Source organism: Armigeres subalbatus, chromosome 1 (assembly GCF_024139115.2).
Source record: "Armigeres subalbatus isolate Guangzhou_Male chromosome 1, GZ_Asu_2, whole genome shotgun sequence".
Taxonomy (NCBI): Eukaryota; Metazoa; Arthropoda; class Insecta; order Diptera; family Culicidae; genus Armigeres; species Armigeres subalbatus.
This window is the reverse complement of record NC_085139.1, coordinates 96783661-96800977: the sequence shown is the minus strand read 5'-3', so window position 1 is coordinate 96800977 and position 17317 is coordinate 96783661. Positions and strand designations below refer to the sequence as shown.

Below are 17317 nucleotides of genomic sequence, written 5' to 3'. Positions count from 1 at the left end.
TAGTTGATTGGTTGCTTGATTGGTTGGTCGTCTCGTTAATTGATAAGTTGTTTAGTCGATTGGTTAATTAGTTGGTTAGTTGCTTGATTGGTTGGTTGCTTGCTTGATTGGTTGGTTGGTTGCTTGATTGCTTGGTTGATTGCAGCTTGATTTGTTATTTGGTAGTATGGTTGATTGGTTGGTTGCTTGGCAGGTTGATTGATTGGTTAGTAGGCTGGTTAGTTGATTAGTTGTTTTGTTGGCTGCTTGGTTGATTGGTTAATAAGTTGATTGCTGGATTGGTTGGTTATTTAGTTGATTGGTTGTTTGATTGGTTATTGGTTGGTTGCTTGATTGGTTGATTGGCTGGTTGGTTGCTTGATTGCTTGGTTGATTGGTAGCTTGCTTGAATTGTTGGTTGCTTAATTGTTGGTTGGTTGCTTGACTGGTTGATTGGTTGGTTGCTTGTTGGTTAGTAGGCTGGTTAGTTGATTAGTTGTTTTGTTGATTGTTTGATTGGTTAGTTGATTGATTGGTTAGTTATTTGGTTGATGGGTTGGTTGGTTGCTGCTTGATTTGTTAGTTGGTAGAATGGTTGATTGGTTGGTTGCTTCATTGTTGGTTGATTTATTAATTGGTTGGTAATTTGGTTGATTAATTGCTTGACTGGTTGATTTGCTGGTTGGCTGGTTAGTTGATATGTTGTTTTGTTGGTTGCTTGGTTGGTTGATTAGTTGATTCGTTGCTTGATTGATTGGTAGCTTGCTTGAATGGCTGATTGCTGGATTAGTTGGTTGGTAGCTTAATTGGTTGGTTATTTAGTCGATGGGTAGCTTTACCGGTTGGTTGAATGGTTGGTCGGCTGATTGGTTGATTAGTTGTTTTTTTGGTTTCTTGATTGGTTGATTGGTTGTTTGTTGCTTGATTTGTTAGTTGGTAGAACTGTTGATTAGTTGGTTCCTTGATAGTTGGCTGGTTGCTTAATTGGTTGCTTCATTGTTTGTTGGTTGCTTGGTTGGTTATTTAGTTGATTGGTTGCTTGATTGGCTAATCCAGCAATCAGCCATTCAAGCAAGCTACCAATCAATCAAGCAACGAATCAACTAATCAACCAACCAAGCAACCAATAAAACAACATATCAACTAACCAGCCGTTCAGCCAATCAAGCAACCAAACAATCAACCAGTCAAGCAACCAATTAACCAAATTACCAATCAATTAATCAATCAACCAACAATGAAGCAACCAACCAATCAACCATTCTACCAACTAACAAATCAAGCAGCAACCAACCAACCCATCAACCAAATAACTAACCAATCAAGCAACAGACCAGATGGGCAGACCAGGTGCAGAACGACTTGGCGAGCGTGGGGCGTATTCGAGGATGGAGAGATGCGGCCTCGAACCGTGTATTGTGGCGTCAAATTGTTGATTCAGTGTTATCTGTATAGATGTAGACTAAATAAATGAAAAAAATCAAGCAACCTAGCAATCAACTTATTAACCAATCAACCAAGCAATCAACAAAACAACTAATCAACTAACCAGCCTACTAACCAACAAGCAACCAACCAATCAACCAGTCAACCAACCAACCAACAATGAAGTAACCAACCAACAATCAAGCAACCAATCAATCAACCATACTTCCAACTGACAAATCAAGCAGCAACCAACCAATCAAGTAAGCTACCAATCAAGCAACCAACCAACTAATTAACCAATTAACTAAACAACTTACCAATTAACGAAACGACCAACCAATCAACTAAATAACCACAACCAATCAATCAAGTAAAGCAACCAATCAACCAAATAAGTAACCAACCACCAATCAATCAACTAATCCAGCAACCAACCAATTAAGCAAGCTACCAATCAACCAACTAACTAATCAACCAACAAGCTAATCAACCAAATAAGCAACCAACCAATCAACCATTCAAGCAACCAACAAAACAACTAATCAACTAACCAGCCGACCAACCATTCAATCAACCAGTAAAGCAAACAATCAACCAAATAACCAACCAATTAAGCAACCAACCAACTAATCCAGCAATCAGCCATTCAGGCAAGCTACCAATCAACCAAGCAATCAAGCAACCAACCAACTAATCATCAACCAAGCAACCATTGAAGCAACCAACAAAACAACATATGAACTAACCAGCCGACCAACCAATCAAGCAACTAATCAATCAACCAGTCAATCAATCAACCAAATAACCTGATTAGTTGGTAAGATTAAGAACCAATCAACAATCAAGCAACCAACCAACCAATCAACCATTCTACCAACTAACAAATCAAGCAGCAACCAATCAACCGATCAACCAAATAACCAACCAATCAATCAACCAACCAATCAAGCAATTTACCAATCAATTAAACAATTATCCAACCTACGAACTAATCAAGCAAGCAACAAAACAGTCGAGTCGAGTACGAGACACTGAATACGACCACACAGTTGTGGTCGAAATACGTATCTGCAAAGATGTCAAAATAATTGGTGGAATTAAATGGAGAGTCCTAAACTCGACCAACCAATCAATCAACCAGGCAAGCAACCAATCAATCAAATAACCTGATTGGTTGGTTGTATTGGCAACCAACCAACAACAATTGGTTGATTAGTTGTTTTTTTTTTGGTTTTCTGATTGGTTGATTGATTGATTGGATACACACCAAAATCATAAAAAGTTTTTCAGCAAAATGCTTTACTGAAAAATTATCAGCAATTTTGAAACTTACTGAAAATCAGTATACCGATTTTTCTAGAGTACTGATCGTGCAGGGTTTTTTTCGGCGGGCACTGCTGTCGAGCTTTGGGAAGAGTTAGCCGTTTTAGCTTGGTGGTTTCTTTTCACAATTATTGTTTTTGTAATATTTGTCATTTTAATCCATGATGAAAACGGTAAGTAGAAATGATTTGAGGTTTTGTTCTATTATTGGCAGGGGGTTTTGTGGACCAAATTTATGAAATTTGGCCACAATATTTTTTGATATGCAAAAAATGTTTAGGCCAAATTTGAACCTAGTCAGTCATAAAAAAACCCCTGCCAATAATAGAACAAAACCTGTCAAAGCCGTCATTCCCCCTATTTAAAGCTTCATAATTAAAAAAAATGTTTTTTTCATTCTGCAACGATGTCCATAACGAATCCCTGGATCTTGATCAAAATAGTTGAACAAAGTGACTTTTTACAAGAAAAAGTGACTTTAGTGACTTAAGCTCTAAAAAAGAGACTTTTAGTGACTGACCCGAAAAAAGTAACCAAGTCACTAAAAAGTGACCCGCTACCAGGCCTGCCAAGGGGTGCGGTCAAATCATCCAGAGTGGACTATATTGGTAATAGAGTATATTTGATAATTTGCTGATTGAAGTAGAATCACATTTTATTTCCAAAAACATGTCAATGATATACGAATTAGACCTGTGCGCCGATCTACTTTGAACCGGCGGCGGCGTGAATGCATTTTATAACGGCGGCGGCGGCTTAGCCGGCGCCACGCCGCGGTTGTTTTCGGCGGCGGCGGCGCCGGCTCGATCGGCGTGGTTCAAATTTTTTCTTCAAACAGTTCAAGCAATTTAAATGTCTGCATTTCTCGTGCAATAAAAGCATAAAATATATAAAGTACGCTGCTAATTTTAACACTGTATACTAGCGAGAAAGTGTACAAAAACTTTTGCTGTTCGTTCTAATTAATATAGAGGTGACATGGTGTTCGGAATAAGCCTCTTTTGTAAATCCCATAAAATTCCACAGATATCCTACATGAGAAAAATCTTTGAAACTTCCAAAGAATTCTTCTGAAACTTCCAGAATATTCAAGTAAAGCATTTTTTCGTAAGTCACCCAAGAATCCCTCCAGGAACTTCTTCAAGAATTCCTTATAATCTTCTCCAGGATTTCCTTCAGAAATACCATCAGCAGATTTTCCTAAGATTCCTTTGAAAAATAACACTATCCAACAAAATTGAACTTTTTTTCGCTCCCTTCAACCATTTTTAATGTACTCAATAGATTTTTTTACGCTGAATTCAGGTACGTATTCAGATTTTCTGTAACACGTCCAGTTTTTTAGAAAAACGCATTTTAATTCACGAAAGTACGAATTTTCATAGAAATTTGGTTTCTCTCCCCTGCAAAGCTAAATTTTGGCTCCTCACTTTTAGAATAAAGTTTGTATTTTGTAGAATGGGCCTTGTAGAATGCATGTGGCTTGTGGGATTTCATTTGGCACGTTCATTTGTTGTGAAAAACGGAATTTAATTCACAAAAGTACGTCTTATCATAGAAATTTGGTTTCTCTCCTCTGCAAAGCTGAATTTCGACTCCTCACTTTTAGAATAAAGTTTGAATTTTGTAGAATGGGCCTTGTAGAATGCATGTGGGTTATTGGATTTCATTTGGCACGTACATTTATTGTGAAAAATGGAAATTTATTCACAAAAGTACGCCTTTTCATAGAAATTTGGTTTCTCTCCTCTGCAAAGCTGAATTTCGACTCCTCACTTTTAGAATAAAGTTTGAATTTTGTAGATTGGGCCTTGAATAATGCATGTGGGTTGTTGGATTTCATTTGGCACGTACATTAGTTGTGAAAAACGGAATTCCATTCACAAAAGTACGTCTTTTCATAGAAATTTGGTTTCTCTCCTCTGCAAAGCTGAATTTCGACTCCTCACTTTTAGAATAAAGTTTGAATTTTGTAGAATGGGCCTTGTAGAATGCATGTGGGTTATTGGATTTCATTTGGCACGTACATTTATTGTGAAAAACGGAAATTCATTCACAAAAGTACGTCTTTTCATAGAAATTTGCTTTCTCTCCTCTGCAAAGCTGAATTTCGACTCCTCACTTTTAGAATAAAGTTTGAATTTTGTAGATTGGGCCTTGAATAATGCATGTGGGTTGTTGGATTTCATTTGGCACGTACATTAGTTGTGAAAAACGGAATTTAATTCACAAATGTACGTCTTATCATAGAAATTTGGTTTCTCTCCTCTGCAAAGCTGAATTTCGACTCCTCACTTTTAGAATAAAGTTTGAATTTTGTAGAATGGGCCTTGAAGAATGTATGTGGGTTGTTGGATTTCATTTGGCACGTACATTTATTGTGAAAAATGGAAATTTATTCACAAAAGTACGTCTTTTCATAGAAATTTGGTTTCTCTCCTCCGCAAAGCTGAATTTCGACTCCTCACTTTTAGAATAAAGTTTGAATTTTGTAGATTGGGCCTTGAATAATGCATGTGGGTTGTTGGATTTCATTTGGCACGTACATTTATTGTGAAAAATGGAAATTTATTCACAAAAGTACGTCTTTTCATAGAAATTTGGTTTCTCTCCTCCGCAAAGCTGAATTTCGACTCCTCACTTTTAGAATAAAGTTTGAATTTTGTAGAATGGGCCTTGAAGAATGTATGTGGCTGGTTGGATTTCATTTGGCACGTACATTTGTTGTGAAAAACGGAAATTCATTCACAAAAGTACGTCTTTTCATAGAAATTTGGATTCTGGGCTCTGCAAAGCTGAATTAGTACGTTTTTCACTACACATGATCGTGCCAAATGAAATCCAACAACCCACATGCATTTTTCAAGGTCCTTTCGACAAAATTCAAACTTTATTCTAAAAGTGAGGAGCCGAAATTATGCTTTGCAGAGGAGAGAAATCAAATTTCTATGAAAAGACGTACTTTTGTGAATGAAATTCCGTTTTTCACAACAAATGAACGTGCCAAATGAAATCCAACAACCCACATGCATTCTACAAGGCCTATTCTACAAAATTCAAACTTTATTCTCAAGTGAGGAACCGAAATTCAGCTTTGCAGAGGAGAGAAACCAAATTTCTATGAAAATACGTACTTTTGTGAATGAAATTCCGTTTTTCACAACAAATGTACGTGCCAAATGAAATCCAACAACCCACATGCATTCTTCCAGGCCCATTCTACAAAATTCAAACTTTATTCTGAAAGCGAGGAGTCGAAATTCAGCTTTGCAGAGGAGAGAAACCAATTTCTATGAAAATACGTACTTTTGAGAATTAAATTTCGTTTTTCACAACAAATGAACGTGCCAAATGAAATCCAACAATCCACATGCATTATACAAGGCCCATTCTACAAAATTCAAACTTTATTCTAAAAGTGAGGAGCCGAAATTCAGCGTTGCAGAGGAGATAAACAAATTTCCATGAAAAGACGTACTTTTGTGAATTCAATTCCGTTTTTCACAATTGAACGTGCCAAATGAAATCCAACAACCCACATGCATTCTACAAGGCCTATTCTACAAAATTCAAACTTTTTTCTCAAGTGAGGAACCGAAATTCAGCTTTGCAGAGGAGAGAAACCAAATTTCTATGAAAATACGTACTTTTGTGAATGAAATTCCGTTTTTCACAACAAATGTACGTGCCAAATGAAATCCAACAACCCACATGCATTCTTCCAGGCCCATTCTACAAAATTCAAACTTTATTCTGAAAGCGAGGAGTCGATATTCAGCTTTGCAGAGGAGAGAAACCAATTTCTATGAAAATACGTACTTTTGTGAATTAAATTTCGTTTTTCACAACAAATGAACGTGCCAAATGAAATCCAACAAGCCACATGCATTATACAAGGCCTATTCTACAAAATTCAAACTTTATTCTAAAAGTGAGGAGCCGAAATTATGCTTTGCAGAGGAGAGAAATCAAATTTCTATGAAAAGACGTACTTTTGTGAATGAAATTCCGTTTTTCACAACAAATGAACGTGCCAAATGAAATCCAACAAGCCACATGCATTATACAAGGCCTATTCTACAAAATTCAAACTTTATTCTAAAAGTGAGGAGCCGAAATTATGCTTTGCAGAGGAGAGAAATCAAATTTCTATGAAAAGACGTACTTTTGTGAATGAAATTCCGTTTTTCACAACAAATGAACGTGCCAAATGAAATCCAACAAGCCACATGCATTATACAAGGCCTATTCTACAAAATTCAAACTTTATTCTAAAAGTGAGGAGCCGAAATTATGCTTTGCAGAGGAGAGAAATCAAATTTCTATGAAAAGACGTACTTTTGTGAATGAAATTCCGTTTTTCACAACAAATGAACGTGCCAAATGAAATCCAACAACCCACATGCATTCTACAAGACCTATTCTACAAAATTCAAACTTTTTTCTCAAGTGAGGAACCGAAATTCAGCTTTGCAGAGGAGAGAAACCAAATTTCTATGAAAATACGTACTTTTGTGAATGAAATTCCGTTTTTCACAACAAATGTACGTGCCAAATGAAATCCAACAACCCACATGCATTTTTCTAGGCCCATTCTACAAAATTCAAACTTTATTCTAAAAGTGGGGAGCCGAAGATCAGCTTTGCAGAGGAGAGAACCTAATTTCTATGAAAATACGTACTTTTGTGAATTAAATTTCGTTTTTCACAACAAATGAACGTGCCAAATGAAATCCAACAAGCCACATGCATTCTACAAGGCCCATTCTACAAAATTCAAACTTTATTCTAAAAGTGCGGAGCCGAAATTCAGCTTTGCAGAGGTGAAAAACAAATTTCTATGAAAATACGTACTTTTGTGAATTCAATTCCGTTTTTCACAATTGAACGTGCCAAATGAAATCCAACAACCCACATGCATTCTACAAGACCCATTTCACCAAATTCAAACTTTATTCTAAAAGTAAGGAGCCGAAATTCAGCTTTGCAGAGGAGAGAAACCAAATTTCTTTGAAAATACGTACTTTTGTGAAATAAATTCCGTTTTTCACAACAAATGAACATGTCAAATAAGATTCAACAACTTACTTAGATCTTGTACGATTTCTTCTATATAATTCAAACCTCTTTCTCAAAGTTATAAACCGAAAACCAGCTTTACAGAACAGATAAACCAAATTCCCATAAGAATACGTAGTTTTGTGAATTTAAACCCTTTTTTCTCAAAAACTGGACGTGTTACAAAAAATCTGAATACATGACTGAATTCAGCGAAGAAAAATCTTTCAAGTACATTGAGAATGGTTGAAGGGAGTAAAACACTGTTGACTAGTGTAATTCAGGAATTTCTTTACAATTTTCTCCAGTGATTTCTCCAGAAATTCTTTATGAATTTCTTCAATAGTTCTTCCGGGAGGGAGTGTTGTTCGTAGTTAAAAATACTAGCAAAAATTCTGAATTGTGCCTTTCTTAGCCTGGTGGCTACAAAGCAAGGCCATGCTGAAAGTGACTGGATTCATTTCATGGTACGATGTATGTTTTATGATACTTCCCTCTGCTTTTGAGCATTATCATATTAGTTTTATTACACAGGAGTGCAGAAATGATGAAGCGGCTCAAAAACCTCGTAGTTAATAACTGTGGAAGTGCTTAATGAACACTAAGCTGCAATATAGCAATTTTCAAATTAGGATGTAATGCCAACAAAGAAGAGGAGAAGAAATTCACAGGAGTTCCCCAATCAAAAATTCTAGGAAATGTATTATCAAATATTCAGAACTTCTGGACAAAGGAATCCCTAAAACTCTTAGAAATGGATTTCTTCGAGTGAATGTGAAATCTGGGAGAAAACCCAATTACATAACGCTTTAGGGGGTGGGTGGGTTTCTGTCTGAGCGTTGCGGTCTACACATTTTCAAACCTTTCCTTACCAAAAGCATTACAAAGAGATGGGGGGTTGAAAGTGATCAATTTTGGCGTTATGTAATTTGTGGATGAACCCTTACATTAGTTCCTAAGCATGTAGATGACAAAACCCTAGATTATGTTTCTTTCAAGATCATTCTGAGTGATAAGTGGAAAATGTTGGCACTTAGTAGTTCCACTTGGCCAAACGGTATTTGATCTCGCGAGTTTATTAGCCGTTCAAATAACGTATGGAAGCCAAGTCCAATTAACTGTAATCATCGTTAGTTTTCGCTTTGCGCAGTAAATTAACGCACTCTATTTCACTATGTGTGGCTGTATAAATTGTACTGTATTATTTATTACATTAAATCTTATATTATTGTTAGTGAAACCCTTGATGAAACCTGTTATTGTGATCTGTGTGATCTATTTAGAATTTATAAGTTCATTAAGACCACAGTTAGGTCAATTAGATATCAAAAACCAAATAAATGAGTATAAGTTACTGTGATATCTGTGTAACATATGAGCTGCTCAGGTATAATTCACGGGAGTAGATTTCCTCAAAAATTGTGCGGGAAAAAATCTCCAGAGTTGTCAGAGAGAGGAATTATCTATAGCATATCTGAGCTGATGTGAGTAATTCCCCAGAATCCTCAGATGAGGGATTCCTCCAAATTACTGAAGAAGGAACTGGAAAGTCTGGAAAAAGGATTCTCAAAAATTCGTGCGAGATGATTTGGCCTGAGCTTTTGTAGGGCCAATTCCCAAGAATATCTGAGAATTTATGCAAAATTTCTGTGGGAGGAATTCTTGAAGGAGGAATTTCCCAGCGTCTCAGAAGGAGAAATTCGCCAAAAAATACTTAAGCAAGATTATACTACAATTCTTGCGTAACGACAGCCCAGAATTTGTAACGACGAATTTCCACAGAATATCTGGAAATTTCCTGAAAATTCTAGAAAAAGGAAAACCTGTGTTGAGGGGAGAGGGTATGCTGAAGTTCTTTAGATTTTTTTTTTGTTCGTTATTCCTGCAGTGGTAAGTCCTCATAACAGGGGCCCTCCTTAGCCGTGCGGTAAGACGCGCGGCTACAAAGCAACACCATGCTGAGGGTGGTTGGGTTCGATTCCCGGTGCCGGTCTAGGCAATTTTCGGATTGTCTCAACTTCCCTGGGCATAAAAATATCATCGTGCTAGCCTCATGATATACGAATTCAAAAATGGTAACCTGGCTTAGAAACCTCGCAGTTAATAACTGTGAAAGTGCTTAATGAACACTAAGCTGCGATGCCAATAAGAAGAAGAAGAAGTCCTCATAACTCCTGGGAAACAATTTCCCAGTATTCCTAGTGATGGAAGAACCCAGAATACTTGGAAAATCAGTTTCCCAGAATTCAGGAGCAGATATTTCCAAAAATTCCCAAGGAAGAGTTTTCTCAAAATTCGAAAAAGTTAAGGTTTTTTAAAATTCTTGGAGGAAGACATACCCATAATTCCTTAGAATTCCTAGAGAAGGAATAACTCTGTATTTTTAAAATATGAGTTTCCTAGAATTTCTGAAGAAAGAATTTTGCCGACTTCCTTGAGGCGAGCATCTCGGAATCCAAAACAAAATTCACTTGCGTTTTTAAGGGCACACCACTCAATATGAAAGCATCGCACAACTGTCATTCTCATTATTCTAGAATTTTCCCAGAATTAATGAAGAAGGAAGTCTATAGGATTCTTGATGAAGCAAATTTTCACAATACCTGGAGTGAGGTTAGCATTTTGCTACAGAAAGACAATTCTCCAGAATTTTGGAAGAAAGTATTTCTCTTCCTTCCTAAAAATGGCACCAGTTATGTAAAATGTGTTCGCTATTATTTTTAGCTCTTTTGTGTATGAAATGATTCAATTGTGGTTTTACTATTGCCTGAAATTCTATGCTGATCACCTCATCGCATCCTCTGATGGCATCTTACTTCAAAATATCAGTGATATAATCAGATGCCTTTAAAAAAATAACATAACCCGAAAATTGTATTGTAGGAGGGGTTTGTGTTTGATTGTGTCCTGCGTTTTTTTAATATAATAATACAGAATCTTTTCGTTTTTTGAGTTTCAATCTAGCAAGTGAAATAATGAGCACAACGGATCGTTTTCCAATTTTTACGAATATTTAGAAAAGACTCTTACATAACGGAAGTTTTTTTTTTCAAGATACTTGAGAGAACATATCACTCATCAACATAAAAAAAAGTTGTTTATTTCTTCTACTTCTGCTGGATGCAAATAATACATTGAACGCGAATGTTTTTGTGATTATAAATTACAACCAGAAAAAGTAAATTCAATAAATCAGACAGAATAACAAAAATTATGGATCACTTTTTATTGGCTTTTCCTATATCTAGGCCATGATACAAAATATGCAAAATCTTATTTTTACTTGAAAGCATGAACATGATTTTGATTTTCTTAATCGTTTGGGTTGTCATGAGTATGATCCGCAACCTCCAGCACATGTCTTGCTTGTATTTTCACCAATTTGCAAGGGGAATAATGACAGAGAAATGCAAATGTCTGTATTTGCTCACTATGAATCGTCTGCAATTTCTTGAAACGCTTAAACGAGTTCTGGATTAGAAGACATTACTCGTTAGTTCCTTGAATTTCGAGTTAGAAAAGGCTATGCATTTACTACATATTCTTTTCAGCGGCGCAGCCGAAATTTTTCAAATTTATTTAGGTTTGAACGGAAATTTTCTTTTGCCAATCTGGGAGTCGGATTAACCTTAAAAAACGAAATTTCGTCACTAAAAATATTTCAACGGCGCGCCAAAAACATACCGGCGGCGCGGTCAAAAAATTTCAGCGGCGCGCCGGTCAAAAATGGTGGCGGCGGCGGCTCTTAAAAATCGTCGGCGGCCGCGGCGCGGCGCGGCGGCGCACAGCTCTAATACGAATATGGTTAAACAACAGCAAATTTAAAATAATTGAAATATTATATTAAATCTCAGCTTAAACAAAAATTGCGCCGTTTACATGCATTATCGGCAACACGTCTGGCTAATCAATCAACCAATCAAGCAACCAATCAACTGAATAATTAACTAGTCATCGATTCCAGCAACCAACCAATCAAGCAAGCCACCAATCAACCAATCAAGCAACCAACTAATCAGCCATTTAAGCAACCAACAAAACAACTAATCAACTAACCAGCCGACCAACCAATCAATCAACCAGTCAAACAACCAATCAAGCAACCAACCAACCATTCTACAGTTCTACCAACTAACAAATCAAGCAGCAACCAACCAATTAATCATTCTACCAACCAACAATCAATCAACCAACCAATCATGCAACCATTCAACTAAATAACCAATCAATCAACCAACAAACAATGAAGCAACCAGACAACCAACTATCAAGGAACTAACTAATCAACAATTCTACCTACTAACAAATCAAGCAGCATTCAACCAATCAACTGATCAATCAATCAATCAACTAATCAACCAATCAAGAAACCAACAACACAACTAATCAACCAACCAGCCGACCAACCATTCAATCAAACGGTAAAGCAACCCATCAACCAAATAACCAACCAACTAATCCAGCAATCAGCCATTCAAGTAAGCTATCAATCAATCAAGCAACGAATCGACTAATCAACCAAACAAGCAACTAACAAAACAACATGTCAACTAACCAGCTGATCAACCAATCAAGCAAGCAATCAACCAACCAATCAATTATTCTACCATCTAACAAATCAAGCAGCAATCAATCAAATAACCAACCATTCAAGCAAACTACAAATCAACCAAGCAATCAAGCAACCCACCATTCAAGCAAGCTACCAATCAACCAAGCAATCATTCAACCAACCAACTAATCAACCATTCAAGCAACCAACAAAACAACATATAAACTAACGAGCCGACCAACCAATCAATCAATCAGTCAAGCAACCAATCAACCAAATTACCAACCAATCAAGTAATCAATAAACAAAAAGAAACCAACCAATCAACCATTCTTCCAACTAACAAATCAAGCAGCAACCAACTAACCAAATAACCAACGAATCAATCAACTAACTAATCAAACAACCAACCATTCAAGCAAGCTACCAATCAACTTATTAACCAATCAACCAAGCAACCAACAAAACAATTAATCAACTAACCAGCCGACTAACCAATCAAGCAACCAACCAATCAACCAGTTAAGCAACCAACCAACAATCAAGCAACCAACAATTAATGCAAGCTACCAATCAACCAAGCAATCAAGCAACCAACCAGCGAATCAACCAATTAAGCAACCAACCATTCTACAAACTAACAAATCGAGCAGCAACCCATAAACCAAATTACTAATCAATCAAACGACCATCCATTCAAGCATGCTACCAAACAACCAACCAACCAATAATCAAGCAACCAGCCAACTAATCAATCAATCAAGCAACCAATTAATTAGCCATCCAAGCAACCAACAAAACAACTAATCAACTAACCAGCCGACCAACTAATCAAGTAACCAATCAACCAACCAGTCAAGCAACCTATCAATCAAATAACCAACCAATCAACCAAATAACAAAACAACTAATCAACTAACCAGCCGACCAACAATCAATCAACCAGTCAGGCAACCAACCAACTATCAACCATTCAACAGTTCTACCAACTAACAAATCAAGCAGCAACCAACCAAACAATCAATCATTCTACCAACCAAGAATGTTAACGATCATTCAGTAATTTGCGTTCGATCATTTAGTAGTTTGTCAATAACTCATTCCAGAAGCAGAATTTCAAAATATGTTGTATGGTGGACTTCTAGTGCGAAGGTTTTTCTACAACTCTGCCCAATGGTTCGTTGTTTGAATTCCACTAGTAACGGAGTTAGAGCGCTAGTTTCAGTAACTTAGACTAAATGATAACAAAATTCCAATCATTTAGTTTAAGTTACTGCAACTAGCGCTCTAACTCCGTTATTAGTTGAATTCTAATAACGAACCATTAGGCAAAGTTGTAGAAAAACCTTTGCACCAGAAGTCCACCATACAACATGATTTGAAATTCAGCTTCTGGAATGTGTTATTGACATACTACTAAATGATCGAACGCAAATTACTGAATGATCGTTAACATCCTTGCTACCAACTAACAAATCAAGCAACCAACCAACTAATTTACCAATCAAGCAATCAACAAAACAACTAATCAACCCATCAAACAACCGACCAACAATCAACCAACTAACTAATTAAGCAATCAACTAATCAACCAACCAATCAAGCAATCAATCAACTGAATGATTAACTAATCAACCATTCCAGCAAGCTACCAATCAACCAATCAAGCAACCCAACAATCAGCCATTCAAGCAACCAACAAAACAACTAATCAACTAACCAGCCGACCAACCAATCAATCAACCAGTCAAACAACCAATCAACCAAATAACCAACCAATCAAGCAACCAACCAACTGTGAAGCAACCAACCATTCAACAGTTCTACCAACTAACAAATCAAGCAGCAACCAACCAATTAATCATTCTACCAACCAACCAACCAATCAAGCAACCAATCAATCAACCAACAAACAATGAAGCAATCCACAAACAATGAGCAAACAACCAACCAGCGATAAAACTGATCCAAAATTATTTATCAGATCGCTCACTGCAGGTAAACTATCAGAATTCTAAATATTTAGGACTTCTGCTAGATCAAAAATTAACTTTTAAAAATCACATTGAAGGCCTTCAAGCCAAATGTAACAAATATATTAAGTGGCCACTTATAAACAGAAAATTTAAAACTTTGTCATAAGAACAAACTTTTGATTTACAAATAAATTTTTAGACCAGCCATGTTGTATGCTGTGCCAATATGGACTAGGGTATAACGTCCTATCGTTGTAGTATGCCCTAATGTTGCGATAGTGTTAAAGAAGTCCATTCTGGATATAATACCATTGCAAACAATTGTGGGTACGCTAAAACTCTTCGGATTAACGACTAGAACAGCTTTTGTTTGACAAAATTCCGTTCAAAACGATGAAAAATCATCATTTTTCGTTAAAAATTTGAATCCTTTGAACCTATTATTGCGGTAATGCTAAGGTCCTATTGTTGCGGTATCGCTCTCCATAAGAATTACATGCAATACCGCAACAATAGGACTGACCTTCAAAAAATATCGCAACGATAGGCAACTGCGTCCTATTATTGCGGTAGTTTGTTTTATTGTGATAAAAACAAAACAACATAATTTTAGCACAATTGACGTAATATATACGAAACTATAGTTAACGAGCATCCTATTCAACAACTACAATGTGGAAGTCGACCAACAGGTAATTTTCGAAGAATTTTTGTAATCAATTTTGTTTCGACACGGTGCTTAACCCCTCCATAATAGGTCGTTTTACCCTAGTTGCTGCAATACCAGAAAGAAGGCACTCCAGAGGATTGTTCCTCCTCGGACCACCACGATTACCAGATGGTCTTCCTTCAGTGAGGTTGTGACATGTTCGTTTCAACAATTCTGTCGAAAAATCGCATGACGGGAATGAGTAGAGCACACCAGTTGCTTCCGTTTCTTTATTGAGTAAGGATATAACGCCGGCCGCTTCTTTCTGCTTCAGGTAGGACACGAGATAACGCAGTGGACGCGTCTGAACGCTGACATCATCCGACGATGCTACCGATGACGTCGATCCCGGCAGGCCGAGGAAGATTGCGTGCGACGATGACGTCGATATGCGCTTCTGCACATCTTCCAACTTGGGTTGATCGAGGCGTAGTCGCTGAGTAATACGAAGGTGGTGTTTACCTTCCTCGTCCTTCATCAGGCTGTCCACTATTCCGTTGTCTCCGTCCGTTAGGTGCAACTTGGCGGGGAATAGAGAAATCTTCAAAATCAGCGCCCCTTGTCAGACTGTGGTAGATTTCCGTGCCACTTCTGGTAACGTTCTTGCATTCAATAACATGCCATTCCTACAAGACTGCGTCGCCTCGGTGAACGGGAACGAGATCTATCGATTCCTGGTTCACGTGATCCAGAACGACGGCGTGAATCATATTCACCATCGGCTCCTGATCGACGCCATTCATCATTGTCCCCGTGGTGCGGTGGGCCATCACGATGAAAACCGCCACGGAAACCACCACATCCGCGGAATCCTCCACGGCCGCGGAACGGTTTTCCACCATAGCCGTACGATGAATTTTCCTCGTATGGTGCACCGCCTTCCGGATATTCGTAGTCAGGGCCGCGACGATACTCACCGCCTTCCTCAAAACCTCCACTGTTCTTCGAGAACGATGGTGTTGTTCCGTTATCAGCAAAATCGATACGAATACGACGATCCGGTGCCCCTAACGGGAATCCACGCATTTCCTTCACAGCAGCCGTAGCAGCATCAATAGAATCGTACAGAATGTAGGCCTGGGTGTCCCCTTTGTTATATTCAATCTTTTTGATGGCACCAAAACGGTCGAACTCACGCTCCAACTGAGTAACGAAACGAACAAACGAACCGAAACGACGTCACAAGGTGAGGGAGAAAAACAAACAAACTGTCAAAACGTCAAGAGGGGGTAAGTCAGCGCTCGTAAAATATTTATGTTATTCGTCACCCACGAGGGGTATTTTCTTCAAAATGAAGAAGAAGACATGGTGCCCGATTTTCTGATGGCTTTGTACCGGACATTTCGGTCTATGTATTCGTCAATGGTGTGGTGATGTAAAAATTGACTATTTTTTCTAAAGATTCCTTAATAACTTTGACAGGTTTCAAGATAGATCAAAGTAGTCTTCTAGACAAACATGTTTTTTGTCATTATGCACAACTTTCTAGAATAAACCATAGTGCTAAAATCATTTCCAAAAAAGTTATACTCAAAATATGATTTTTGGGGGTCTTTCATACAAAACGTGCTCTAATTCCTTACAAAACCGTTTGTCCAATATTGTGTCTTCAGAAAAGATGTTCCAAATCACATTCTTTACAACATTGCAAAGAACAACCACTGCTTTTGTACATCTGCGTAAATTTTTTATTTCATACCGCCCTTCAAGGTGGATAGATCATTGATATTTTCTTATCAAAAGAAAGCCCAAGAAACATCCTTCAACTCTTCTGAAGACATCATGACTCTAAAATGTAGTTTTCAGGTCGAAAACTAAAAAACGCACGTTTTGGGGGCTCCTGAACCAGTGTGCAGCGGTTTTCCTGGTTTCGGCAGTAACACCAGTTTCTGAATCTTCCACTTATTCGGAAAGTAACCATCTGCTAGGCATTTCTGCAGCACCATTCTGAACAAATCTGGAAACGCCAGTATCGCAGTTTTTAAAGCCACGTTTGGAATTCCATCCGGACCCGGAGCTTTCTTCTTCTTCAGACCTTTCGCCACTGATGACAGCTCGTCGTTGGAGACTTGCATACCTGCAATGGTGACACGGTCTTCATCTTCGTACGGTGCAGGCGGCCACATCGTAGAATCATGTTGCGGGAAAAGACCGTCCACGATGATCTTCAGCTTGTCCGGACACATCTCCGCTGGCGTCGCTGGACCCTTGATTTTCGTTATTGCCACCCGATAAGCATTGCCCCAAGGATCAGCGTCAGCTTCTTGGCACAACTGCTTAAAGCAGTTGGAC

General features: G+C 37.8%; 1 pseudogene; it reads right to left on the bottom strand.

The window, feature by feature from the left end:
- Nucleotides 1-14972: 14972 nt before the first annotated feature.
- Nucleotides 14973-16177, bottom strand: LOC134206362 (RNA-binding protein spenito-like; annotated as a pseudogene).
- Between the last annotated feature and the right edge of the window lie 1140 nt (nucleotides 16178-17317).